The sequence below is a fragment of the Rhinopithecus roxellana genome, chromosome 1, assembly GCF_007565055.1.
Source record: "Rhinopithecus roxellana isolate Shanxi Qingling chromosome 1, ASM756505v1, whole genome shotgun sequence".
NCBI classification, from domain to species: Eukaryota; Metazoa; Chordata; class Mammalia; order Primates; family Cercopithecidae; genus Rhinopithecus; species Rhinopithecus roxellana.
Window position 1 is genome coordinate 150,115,806 of NC_044549.1, and position 12,569 is coordinate 150,128,374.

At 40.3% G+C, this 12,569-nt stretch overlaps 1 pseudogene; it reads right to left on the reverse strand.

Moving 5' to 3' along the window:
• Positions 1-7,835: 7,835 nt before the first annotated feature.
• LOC104669893 lies at positions 7,836-8,567 on the reverse strand (annotated as a pseudogene).
• Between the last annotated feature and the right edge of the window lie 4,002 nt (positions 8,568-12,569).

Here is a 12,569-nt window from a genome sequence, read left to right on the forward strand (position 1 = left end):
CAAGCAATTGTTACTGTGGCAAATGCACACGGATCTGCAGCAACCTCAATTCTTGCTTCCGCAGAAGAAAGAATTCAACTGAGGGGCATAAGGCAGAAGGAGAGACCAAGACGTAAAGTACACTTGGAAGAGGGTCAAATGGGTGACTTAGGAGATCAGGTGCCGGTTTGACTCGACTTGAGGTTTTAGAGGTTGGCATACTTCCGGGGTCTTGCATCTCTTCTCTGATTCTTCCTTTGGGGCGTGCTATCCGCATGTGCAGTAGTCTGCTGGTGCTTGGGAGGTGCCTCATGCTCAGTGTGTTTACTGGCATTGTACACATGCTGACTGGAGGCATTTTTCCTTTATCAGTTCAGGGTTCCCAGAGCAAGGTCATCTGCCATTTTGCCTCTTAATGCGCATGCTTGAGCTCACCCAGCCAATTCCTGAGATCTTATCTGGAAGTTGTTGATCACGTTTCAGGTGTTTCTTTTTCTTTTTTTCTTTTTTTTTTCTTTTTTCGTCTATCTGTTGAGAGACTGCCTTTCCCTGGCACTGGCTGCAACCCATTATTATTTTAGAGAAACAGTGTAAAACTGCCTGACCGTCACCTGATAGTTGCCTGACATTTCTGGTACTGGGCGGGAAGGGGTGTTGGGAGCAGGGGTCTCCTGCCCTGCTCTGACTAGCTGCCTATTGCAACATAATGAGTTAATAATTCCTTTATATTTATGGAGGGTAATACTGAAGCAGGTAACTAAAGCATTGAAATATACATGCCCAAAATTGACAACACAGATAACCATTGCTGTGTTTTTTTGTAATAGCTACAGTTAGGAAGATCTCGTGGGGGCTAAGGGAGAGCTTTCCCCTTGGGCCTCTGAAGGTTCATTGAGAAGTCAACTCACAAAAGGCAGATTAATAGGACAAAAGGCATAAAAATTTATTTCATGTGTATACATGGAAACCTTCAGAATAAAGATCCAACTTCCCAATGAGTTCAAGAAGCTTATATACCATCCTCAGCTACAGAGAGAATGTGGGCTTGGATCCTGGCAAAACAGGTTATAGGAGGTGGGTGGAGAAGAATTCTATTCAGGGATAGTAAATAGTTATTAGGAAGAATGAATAGATGGTGAACAGGGATTGGGTTGTAAATAGGTCTTTTTGGAATTTAAATGATCCTTGGGGACAAGTCCTTATACTTGTAAAAGGGTCTGCTCAAGTGTGGTCACTTCTTGGTCTTTTAGGTAAGAGGGAGGAGAAGAAAACACAATTGTTCTCCTTGATGGGTGTGGATCTTAGGCAGATAAAGGAACTTCAGCTCCTAGGGAGAGACAGTGGGGGTGCAGGAGGTCAGAGAGACTTTGAGGCTTGTTCAGTTCAGTGTGTCAAATATGCCATATTTTGAGGTATTGGCTTCTGAATCTCAACAAACTCAAATGCCCAATATGAGTTTATTTCAATAAATTGTGTATGCACACAAATACTTGGAAGCGTCATTTTTTAAGAATTTCTTTTTGAGAAAGGGTCTTGCTCTACCACTCAGGCTGGAGTGCAGTGGTGTGATAATGGCTCACTGCATCCTCGACCTCCCTGGCTTAATCAATCCTTTCACCTCAGCCTCCCCAGTAGCTGGGAATACAGGTGCATGCCACCAGACCCAGTTAATCTTTTTTTTTTTTTTTTTTTTTTTTTTTGTATAGACACAATGTTGTTGTCAAGGCTGGTCTCAAACTCCTGGGCTCAAACAATCCACCTGCCTCAGCCTCCCAAAGTGCTGGGATTACAGGCAAGAGCTACCACACCCGGCCAGCATAATTAAAATTTAAGATAATGTACATGAAAAATAAACTCTTCATCTTAACTTTGGTTTTCTATATAGAATAATTTTTTGTTTTTCTGTTTTTTCTACAGTGATCATATAATACTTGGGTAGCAAAATTTGTTAAAAAGGTCCTGTGGAGTCCTGATAAGGTAAGTAAGCAACAATGAGGAAGGGGCCCTGTCAGGCCTGAGCCCAAGCTGAGCCATCACATCCCCAGTGACCTGCACGTACACATCCAGATGGCCTGAAGTAACTGAAGAGCCACAGAAGTGAAAACAGCTTAACTGATGACATTCCACCATTGGGATTTGTTTCTGCCCAACCCTAACTGATCAATGTACTTTATAATCTCCCCCAGCCTTAGGAAGTTTCTTTGTAATTCTCCCCACCTCGAGAATGTACTTTGTGAGATCCACCCCCTGCCCCCAAAACATTGCTCCTAACTCCACCGCCTATCCCAAAACCTATAAGAACTCATGATAATCCCACCCCCCTTTGCCAACTCTCTTTTCGGACTCAGCCCGCCTGCACCCAGGTGAAATAAACGGCCCTGTTGCTCACACAAAGCCTGTTTAGTGGTCTCTTTGCACGGACATGTGAGACAGGCCCCAAGTAGGGAAGAACAATTGTTCTGAGAGACAGCTAATCACAAACAACCTGCTGGCACAAAATCCTGTTTCCAAACATCTCATTCCACACATAGCCCCTCCAGTGTGACCCTGGGAAAGTTCCCTCCAGCCCCTGCCTCTTTGCAGACAGTCACTTCTCTGCTGTGCTTCCCCTTGCACCCTTGCAACATAACTGTACTTTCTCTAATAAATCTGCCTTTCTTCACCTACAACTGTCTTGGTAAATTCCCTTACCACCTGCAATGCCGGCCCCAGACAGTCACACCTGTGACAGTGCTAAAATTGTAGCCTCTTTTTAAAATACCCCCGGATTTGTTTTCTAGGGTCATTCTCCCACCTGCCAGTAGTCCACTATTACTATCTCTAGGATGATACTCCATTTCCCTAGGTCTCACTTTCCTCTGCCAATCAAAATCTACTACTTAAAAAGGATCTGTTAAACCTGTTTTTAGTCCAGGTGTCTAGAGCCTGTTAAGCTGAGAAAGCAAATAGAATCTTGGGACCCCAAACTCACTATCCCAAAGAGAAAGTTAAGCTTGGGAACTAAGTCACACAGTATTGCTTTCCTTTTGTTCTCAGATATCAGCAATTTCCCAACCCTGTGTCATATTCTCATCCATAAGCCAAGTTCTCACGATGATCAAAAGCAACACATAACCCCAGATTGCCTCCCTCACAAATTGCTCACAAGGAATTTCAGGATACATATTCCCTAAATCTTTCAGGATATATATTCCCCTTATAAACTAGCTCAAAATCTGAGTTCTGTTGAATTTCATCCTGACAATGTCAATTATCAGCTTATCTTCACAAAGGACAAAGACAAGATCAGAAATCATCCCTTCACCTACCCTTCAGATACAAAATTAAGTTTTCCGTCTACTCCCTCTTTATCACACGTTGTCTTTATCTTAGGTAGATTTACTTAGCAGGAGACAATGCATACTTGACTTTTTCCTTTACCTTTTTACAAATAAAATGTACACTTTCTGAGGCTAATCAGGGCTTCACAAGAATGTAAGCATCTGCCTCAGTCACTTTTTGTTTAACATGGCAAATTTGGTAGGAGAATTTGGGTATTTTTGTCCTGGGGCAGGTTAAAGAATGATCTTCTTAGAGTTATCTGAAGATGGATAACAGGGAGAAGACAAAATCATAACACAGCAGCAAGGGAGTGACTCAAACTTAAGCAAAAGGCAAAGGCTTAATGGAAATAATGAAGTCAGCCAACTGTTAGGAGAAACAGCCTGCAGCAAGGATCAAATCAAGGAGGTCACGGGCTTGTGGATGAAATGTGTGTGACAAGGAGTCTCTTTTCTGTGGCTCCATGCACAAAATGGAAGGCAAGCACAACAGCTTCTAGGAGCATATTTTGCTGGATAATGACTGAGACTGTATTGAGAAAACAGCTTGAAATAAATTAAGGTGCTTTTTCTTTTGCATTTCCTCATACAAACCCTTCCCTTCATTCATCCAGAGGCATCCATTGCTGGGGGGAAGAATGGTATAATTGTAATATGAACGCAAAGAGAGTTGATGCTCAGATTTTGAGTTCTAAGAAAGGTTCCTGATGCCCACTTCAGAGGCAAAAAATTTATAAAAGCTGAAGCTTGAAGCTTTTTATTTTAAAGGGAAAGAGAGGATTTTGTAAATCAAAAGGCAAAGCCCTAAAGGAGCTAAGCATAAAATATATCCACCAACAAAAGATGGGAAAAAGAATAGAGGCAGCATCAGTTTCCTATAATAAGGAGGACTGGGTTATTGACGATCTCTCTCCTGCTAAAAGCATATAAAAATGGTATATAAATTTAAATGTTTAAAATATATAGCTGAATTTGAAAAAAAAAAAAAAAAAGAAAAGAAAGTTCACTTTTCAGCATTCAGAAACAAAGAGAAAACTTAAAATCAGATGGGTGTCAAAGACAAAATGCACCAGACAATGAAGAAGAAGGTTTTATTGAGATTATTGCATTAGAAAGAATGTTGCCTAATGAGGAACATCTTAAAGAAAAGGAAGGGAGGCCGGGCGCGGTGGCTCAAGCCTGTAATCCCAGCACTTTGGGAGGCCAAGACGGGCGGATCACGAGGTCAGGAGATCGAGACCATCCTGGCTAACATGGTGAAACCCCGTCTCTACTAAAAAATACAAAAAAAAAAAAAAAAAAAAAAAAACTAGCCGGGCGAGGTGGCGGGCGCCTGTGGCCCCAGGTACTCGGGAGGCTGAGGCAGGAGAATGGCGTAAACCCGGGAGGCGGAGCTTGCAGTGAGCTGAGATCCGGCCACTGCACTCCAGCCTGGGCGACAGAGCGAGACTCCGTCTCAAAAAAAAAAAAAAAAAAAAAAGAAAAAAGAAAAGGAAGGGAACTGAGGGATTTATAGAGGCAGTAAACAAAGGAGTCATTGCCAAGTGACTTTGTTTTGTGTTCCTGTAACAGAATACCTGAGAATGGTAATTTATAAAGAACAGAAATGTATTCTCTCATAGTTCTGGAAACTAGGAAGTCCAAAAGCAAGGCACTGGCACTGGCATGGCCTTCTTACTGCATCCTCACATAGTGGAAGGCAGACGAGCAAGAGAAGGCAAAAGATGTGTCCTCACATGGCAGGATAGCAAGAGAGAGCCCACTCCCACATGCCCTTTTTATAGCAGCATTATTCTATTCATGAGGACAGAACTCTCATTATCTAAGCACCTCCCATGCAGCCCCACTTCCCAACACTGTTGCATTAGAGATGAAGTTTTCAACACATAAATACTGGGGGACACATTCAGACCGTAGCTCTGACTCTTACGGTGGTCATGAAGAAGGCTGGAGCCTGGTCTTATGTAAGTCATTGGGGAAAGATGGAGGTGGGCCTTCTCTTGAAATATGCCAGCACCTGCTAGCTTTTCGATGTTAGCTGGTTGGGGTTAGCCTTTTTCTCTGGTATGACCAAGGAGTGAGGAATTTTTTTTTCTTTTTTTTTTTCAGATGGAGTCCCGCTCTGTCACCCAGGCTGGAGTGCAGTGGCGCGATCTCCGCTGTCTGCAAGCTCCGCCTCCCGGGTTCGTGCCCTTTTCCTGCCTCAGCTTCCTGAGTAGTTGGGACTACAGGTGCCTGCTACCACACCCGGCTATTTTTTTTTTTTTTTTTTTTTTCATTTTTAGTAGAGACGGGTTTCACCGTGTTAGCCAGGATGGTCTCGATCTCCTGACCCAGTGATCCACCCGCCTCAGCCTCCCAAAGTGCTGGGATTACAGGCGTGAACCACCGCGCCAGGCCCCAGGGTGAGGAATTTTTTTAACTATCGTTTTCTGGGGGCACAGGGCTGAAGTAGAGTTCAATCTTGTCACTATCACCTTTCTGAACAACTCAGAAGTAATCATAAACCTTCTGATTGATTGAAGTAGAGTCTAAGAAATAGTCTCTGATGATTGGTGTTGTTTCTGCAAATCAGCTGAAACAGCTGTTGAGAGGTGGTGGCAAAGGTCAGTTGTTTCAGGGTCCTGGCCACAGGGTATTTTAAAACATGCCTCAAATGGAAAGAAGAAATATTAATATAAAAGGTTTTCTTAAATAAAGAGCCAGGTGAACCCTGAGAGGAACCTGAGAGGAACCTGTCCAATAGATTTTAAGAAGTCAATGGTAGAAAATCTTTCAGTTCTGAGGCACCACCCACTGAGTTTCTTGAAGCTCTCAAGCTAGGATGACCATGCTCTTGGTGATTATGTCCACAGTCTTAGTTACTTCTTTTATAAGAGCAATGAAGGAAACCAAAATATTTCAACCCGAAATACACTTCTTTACGTATTTTGAGATGGCTGTTCAGGGAGCTTGCAAACAAGAGCGGCCTTGCAAAGCTGTCTTTTGTGGAGGTGATTTGCATCCGTAGAGACTGTGCATTGATACAGCCAGGCTTTCTCTGAGGACCTCCCTTGTCCAATTTGGGAAAGCTATACTGAGGGTCTGACACCTTTAAAGATTTGAAAGAAACATTTACCATCTATTCTCTCTGCGGGTGACGACCTATTAGATTTTGTCTACGTAACAAGATGACCTTTGCTAGCCAGGCCTTTTCTTGTCTCCCTCCCATAACCTGTCCTGCCACATAACCTGCTTTACCACCACAGCCTATTTCTATTTTTGGCCATGCTCCAAGCCCTCATTCTTTCGGTAATCTCAAGATGGTTTATAAGCTTCTGAACCCCATTTGGCGATTGAGGTAATCACTCTGTAGTTCTCCCCCCAATGCATGTTAATCAATCTGCATACCTTCTCTTCTATGAATCTGCCTCTTGTCAGTTGATTTTCAGTGAACCTTCAGAGTGCAAAGTGCAAGTTTGTCCTTGGCCCCCCGCAGCATGTGGGAACCAACCATTTCAATAGACTTTCTTCACAGCCAAGACAGTGGCTTGTTGAGGGATACTTGTGGTCCACACGTGGTCTGCTTTAGTAGTGAGGTTTGCATCAAGTCATCGGGCTTCGGCTCACAGGGATTCTTCAGATTCTGGAGAAAAGAGCTGGCTGGCTGCAAGGCAACTTAGTGTCTCAGGAGTAATCTGGGCAGCCAGATTTTAGTGCCTGTCCCCAGTGATGCCGAGTCAAAAGAGAGAAATTGGAAATGTTAGTTGGGAGAATGGCACCTAATCAGATATTCATATCAGATATTGAAGGAAACTGGAAGAATTGAAAATTTGATAAGGATTAGCAATTTCAGCAAGGTAATAGGATCCATTCCAATTTTCACGTAGGATAAAAGCTGTTTTTCCACAGTGTGGGAGGGAGGATGAATTTTTTTTTCGACCAAATGACAAGATCATTTACTTATCCGTTAGTTACTACAATTTCAAAAAAGGTGCCAAATACCTCAAAGACAATGAATAGCGTCAGAATTTAACCATCTGCAAGATTATGCTATAGACAATGCTGCGGACAAAAACTATTCATTGAAATACAAAATTTCTCTCTACAGTCACACCCCTTTTACTCAAAAATAATGTGAAGAAAAAGTATTATTCTTGATCACAAAATAAGAATGCTCTAATTTTATTTGGCTTCGTTACTTACACAGAGGCAGCAAGAATTGTCATTTACCACATAGGTCTTCTTAACTTTGCTTTGCTGGAAGTTTTCAGAAAGGAATATCAGATTGGAATTTCAAAAGCACCAAAAGCCCGTTGGTACTAGAAAGTCAAGTCAATACCTCACCATCAGATTTCACCTAGGATATGAAATTCCTCCCTTTATGAAGTCCTTAAAGTATTTTAAGAGTCCTAGGCCTTCCAGGAAGTGGCCTTTCTTACTCACAATTAAGTCTAGAAACGCTGTGAGTCAATAGGGCAATTTTTCCTAGTATCTTTCTTTCTTTCTTTTTTTTTTAACAGGCTTAATTCACTTTATTTTTCTTGTATAAAAAGCCTATGTTGTAGCCACAGCTGGAGCCTGGGTCCGCTGCACGGAGACTCTGGTGTGGGTCTTGACAAGGTGGTCAGTGAATTCCTGATAGGGAAATTTGGTAAACACAGTCTCCTTCCAGAGGTCAGGGGTCAGGTAGCTGTAGGTCTTAGAGATGGCATCAAAGGTGGCCTTGGCGAAGTTGCCCAGATTGGCAGTGCAGCCCCGGGCTGAGGTGTAGCAGTCATCAATACCAGCCATCATGAGCAGCTTCTTGGGCACAGGCGCTGAGACGATGCCAGTGCCCCTGGGTGCAGGGATGAGGCGCACCAGCACAGAGCCGCAGCGGCCTGCCACCTTGCAAGGGACGGTGTGGGGCTTGCCGATCTTGTTCCCCCAGTAGCCTCTGCGCACGGGGACAATGGAGAGTTTGGCCAGGATGATGGCCCCACGGATGGCGGTGGCCACCTCCTTGGAGCACTTAACACCCAGGCCGACGTGGCCATTGTAGTCCCCGATAGCAACAAACGCCTTGAACCTGGTGCGCTGACCAGCACGGGTCTGCTTCTGCACCGGCATAATCTTCAAAACCTCGTCTTTGAGAGAGGCCCCCAAGAAAAAGTCAATGATCTCAGATTCCTCAATGGGAAGGGAGAAGAGGTAGATCTCCTCCAGGGACTTGATCTTCATGTCCTTGACCAAGCGGCCCAGCTTGGTGACGGGCATCCACTCCTTACCCTCGGCCTTGCCTCCGCAAGCTCCGCGGCCTCCCTGCACTGGCGTCATCCGCCATTTGGTGTTTTTTTTTGGAGAAGAAGCTCACCTTAGTTTCTTAAAGGTATCTGGTTATATCAGATTAAATGAACATCATTCTCAAATACGATATTCCTGGCAAGATTTTGGTAACAAAACTAATGTCTCCAATTGTATCTGCTAACAGTAAGGTTGCCTTTATGGAACATATGCAAATAACTATTGTTGTGGGAAAAAAAAAAAACAATAAGAGCTTTCAAATTCTAGAGGGATCAAGCAGGGAGAAAAAGATAACATTTACAAATGTTCCCTTTCCATTTACAAAAGTATGATCTACTTAATTTTTATGAATTACAATTTATGAGAAAAGGGAGAATTCCTTCCATATCCAGAAAACAGAACATGGAAATACGGACACCATCCCAAGCCAAAATCACAATCAATTTTCATTACTTTATTGATGTATAATTTCATTATTGTTCTGCTTCATCTTGGGTTGGCAGTCTCATGAACCCACTTGTTTCTCAAGTAAAGTTCTAACACACATGATTCAGTCTACCAGTGTGTTCTCAAAGCTGCCTAAGAAGGATGGGCTCCACAACACCTGACATAGTCCTTTTACATGAGACTCTGAAACAGCCCCTCTTTACTGAAGACAAAGCATTCTGGCCTGTAGCTGATTGCAAGTATTTTCAGGAAAGGATCAGAGTAAAGTAAAAACTATTTATAGTTAACAACAGACAAAAGAGCTACGGTTAACTTATTATTGATAATTTTCAAAAGTGAAACATCCGGTGAATGTTCATTACAAGAATATTGTAACTGACAAAGTGGTTTGCTTCAATTTCACGCAAAAGAAGATAACAAAATCAATCCCAAAGATTAGGCAAAATATCTATAAACATAATTATTAACCATATTTTCAAAGAAGAGTAGATGTTACATTTAATTCACAAAAATGAATTAATATAATCTTTCATAAAGTAATATATCTTCAGGCATATAATAATCCCGAGATATACCAAGCTTACAGTTAGAACATACCAAGAATATATCAAGAACTTCAAGTCTAGAGTAGGTCCTAAGCATCCATATTGATAAAATTCTGTAGGGAAGTTGGTGAATTCCCAGTTGAAAACTACTGTCCTGGCTAGATTTAAATTAAAGGATTAAAACTGCAATTCAGTTAACAGTTTAAAAAGCCACTGAATATACTAATAATACTATGATGACTGATAATATAATATGACTGATAATACTATATTTTTGTAGGCTGACATCAAGGAAAGCAGCACCAGGACTCTGATGAAGAGAAACAGACCATGGACCAAGGGCGTTGATAAATCTCCAGGAACTTCTCATGCAACATAGAATTTCTAAAACATTTGTAGTAATAACTTTTTTCATACTGTAATCCAGAGAGGGCTAAACCTCTCTCCTGATTTAACAACTCCATGCAACTCACCAAAAATAACATGTCAAATAAACCTAATTATTTCTAGCACTTCTCCTTTTATAAACAGGAAGAATAAATCCTTTGTGATTTTCCAGGTGACTTCAAGGAAATCTTAAAGATTTAGGTCTTTTAGAGGTAAAAGATATTAGTTAGATTTCAATTTTGAAAAGGCAAACTATTGAAATTATCAGGAAATTTAAACTTGATTAAGATAGGAGCATGAATTACTGAGCAATGATACTTAGAGACCTATTAAACCAAGTGGCAATAAAAGATTTTGAAAGTAAACATAGGAGACATCATGATTGTTAAGAATCTTAACTTTTTCATAAGTAATTTTTTTTTGTTTTTTAAAACAATAAAGGACTTAATAAATTTAACATAAACCATGGCGATTATTTTGGCAAGATACAGAATCTTTGGTATCTAGGCAGATTACAAAAGGGGTAAAGAATAATCTTTTACAAACTCTTAGTAAGAACAGAACACTATGCTAGTGGAAAAGTTTGCTGAAAAAGAGAGAAAAACAAATTCTAGTATTACATCAGCATAATATTTAATATCAAAGCTCTTTTTAAAAATATTATAAATAAACCTGTCACATCTTACCTTTGACTACAACAAACTTATCTTTCCATGAACTTTCTGTTATTTTCCTATAGTCATACACATCTTTTATAGCATAACTTCTCAGAATGGCAAAATAAATACTTTTAATAAAGGATTAAAATATATATAGCCTATTTATACCATATAAAAATAAGAGGCAGAAGGTATAAGCTTAAAATTCCATTTAATAATTAATGCTTCCATATTCTGTCTTACTCAGAAATAATCTACGCATCTAATGAATATCCATTAATTAGCTCAATTTAATTTTAGTCCAAGATTTTAAATTACCTAAAGAGCTTGGAAATTATCTTCAAGCTATATACTATAAAACCTAATTACTCTTGAAATAAAGTTTGTCGGAATAATGATTCAATTTGATAAACACTAGTTTACATTTTGCATAATTTATACATTAAGTAGAAGTGATGCTAGCTTATTTGACCAGTAAAGAAGTGTACGTTTAAGAAAAGCATAAGAAGTAGAATAAAGTCTATGTATATACTATATTTAACACTGATAAATCAGAGGAGATATGGTGTTTTCAAAATTAAACCAAAATATTAAACTGGTTTTATTTGACAAACTTTCCCAAAATTATGTGAACTTCTTAAAACATTTGTGTTAGTTTCTATAAAAAATTGTTAGCACATTTTACTAGAAATTTAATTTCCTTAATATCTGGGAATTTTAGGGGTATTCAATTTATATAAGCACTTAATCTCTAAACCAATTAGCACTGAATTCCTTTAAGAGATGCTATAATCTAATTTATTAATACCATTCAGAAAAGGAAAAATATTACACACACAATGAGAGAGGCAAAGGTACTTCTGAACACATCATATAAACATGCAGACAGATGCAGATAACAGCGCATACAGCTTCAATTCTAAACGTTTAGCTTTGGATCAAGAAAAAACACTAATTCACAAAACACATCATTTCATGGTTTTTATCAAAAAGACAAGGTATAATGGATGCTGGTGAGGATGTGGAGAAAGGGGAACACTTGTACAGTGTTGATGGGAATGTAAATTAGTACAGCCCCTATGGAAAACTGTATAGAGTTTCCTCTAAAAACTAAAAATAGAACTACCATATGATCCAGCAATTCCACTACTGGTTATATATCCAAAGAAAGAAAATCAGTGTATCAAAGAGGTATGTGCACTCCCGTGTTTATTGCAGCACTATTCACAATAGCCAAAATACGCAATCAGCCAAAGGGTCTATTAACAGATGAATGGATAAAGAAAATGTGGTATATATACACCATGGAATATTATTCAGCCATAAAAAGGAATGAAAACCTGTCATTTGCAGCAACATGGATGGAGATCATTATGGAGGTTATTACGTTAAGTGAAATAAGTCAAAGCTAAGTATCACATGTTCTCACCTATTTGGGGGAGCTAAAAAGTGGATCTGATGAAGATAGAAAGTAGACTGGTGCTTACCAAAGGCTGGGAAGGGTATAGGGGAAGGGAAAAAGAGATTGATGAGTTGGTATATATAGAGTTTAATAAAATTATTGTGACCTAGTTTTTCTTTGTGTTTTTGTTTGTTTGTTTGTTTTTTGAGATGGAGTTTTGCTCCGTTGCCCAGGCTGGTGTGCAGTGGCAGTGGCACGATCTCAGCTCACTGAGATCAACCTCCACCTACTGGGCTCAAGCGATTCTCCTGCCTCAGCTTCCCAAGTAACTGAGATTACAGGCACATGCCACCACACCCAGCTAATTTTTGCATTTTTAGTAGAAATGGGGTTTCGCCATGTTGGCCAGGCTCATCTGGATCTACCTGGCTTCAAGTGATCCACCCACCTCGGTCTCCCAAAGTGCTGGATTACAGGCGTGAGCCACCAGCCCTGGCCTAAGACCTAGTTTTTGATAGATAAGTAGGGTGACTCTAGTTTATAATAATCTATTGTATATTTCAAA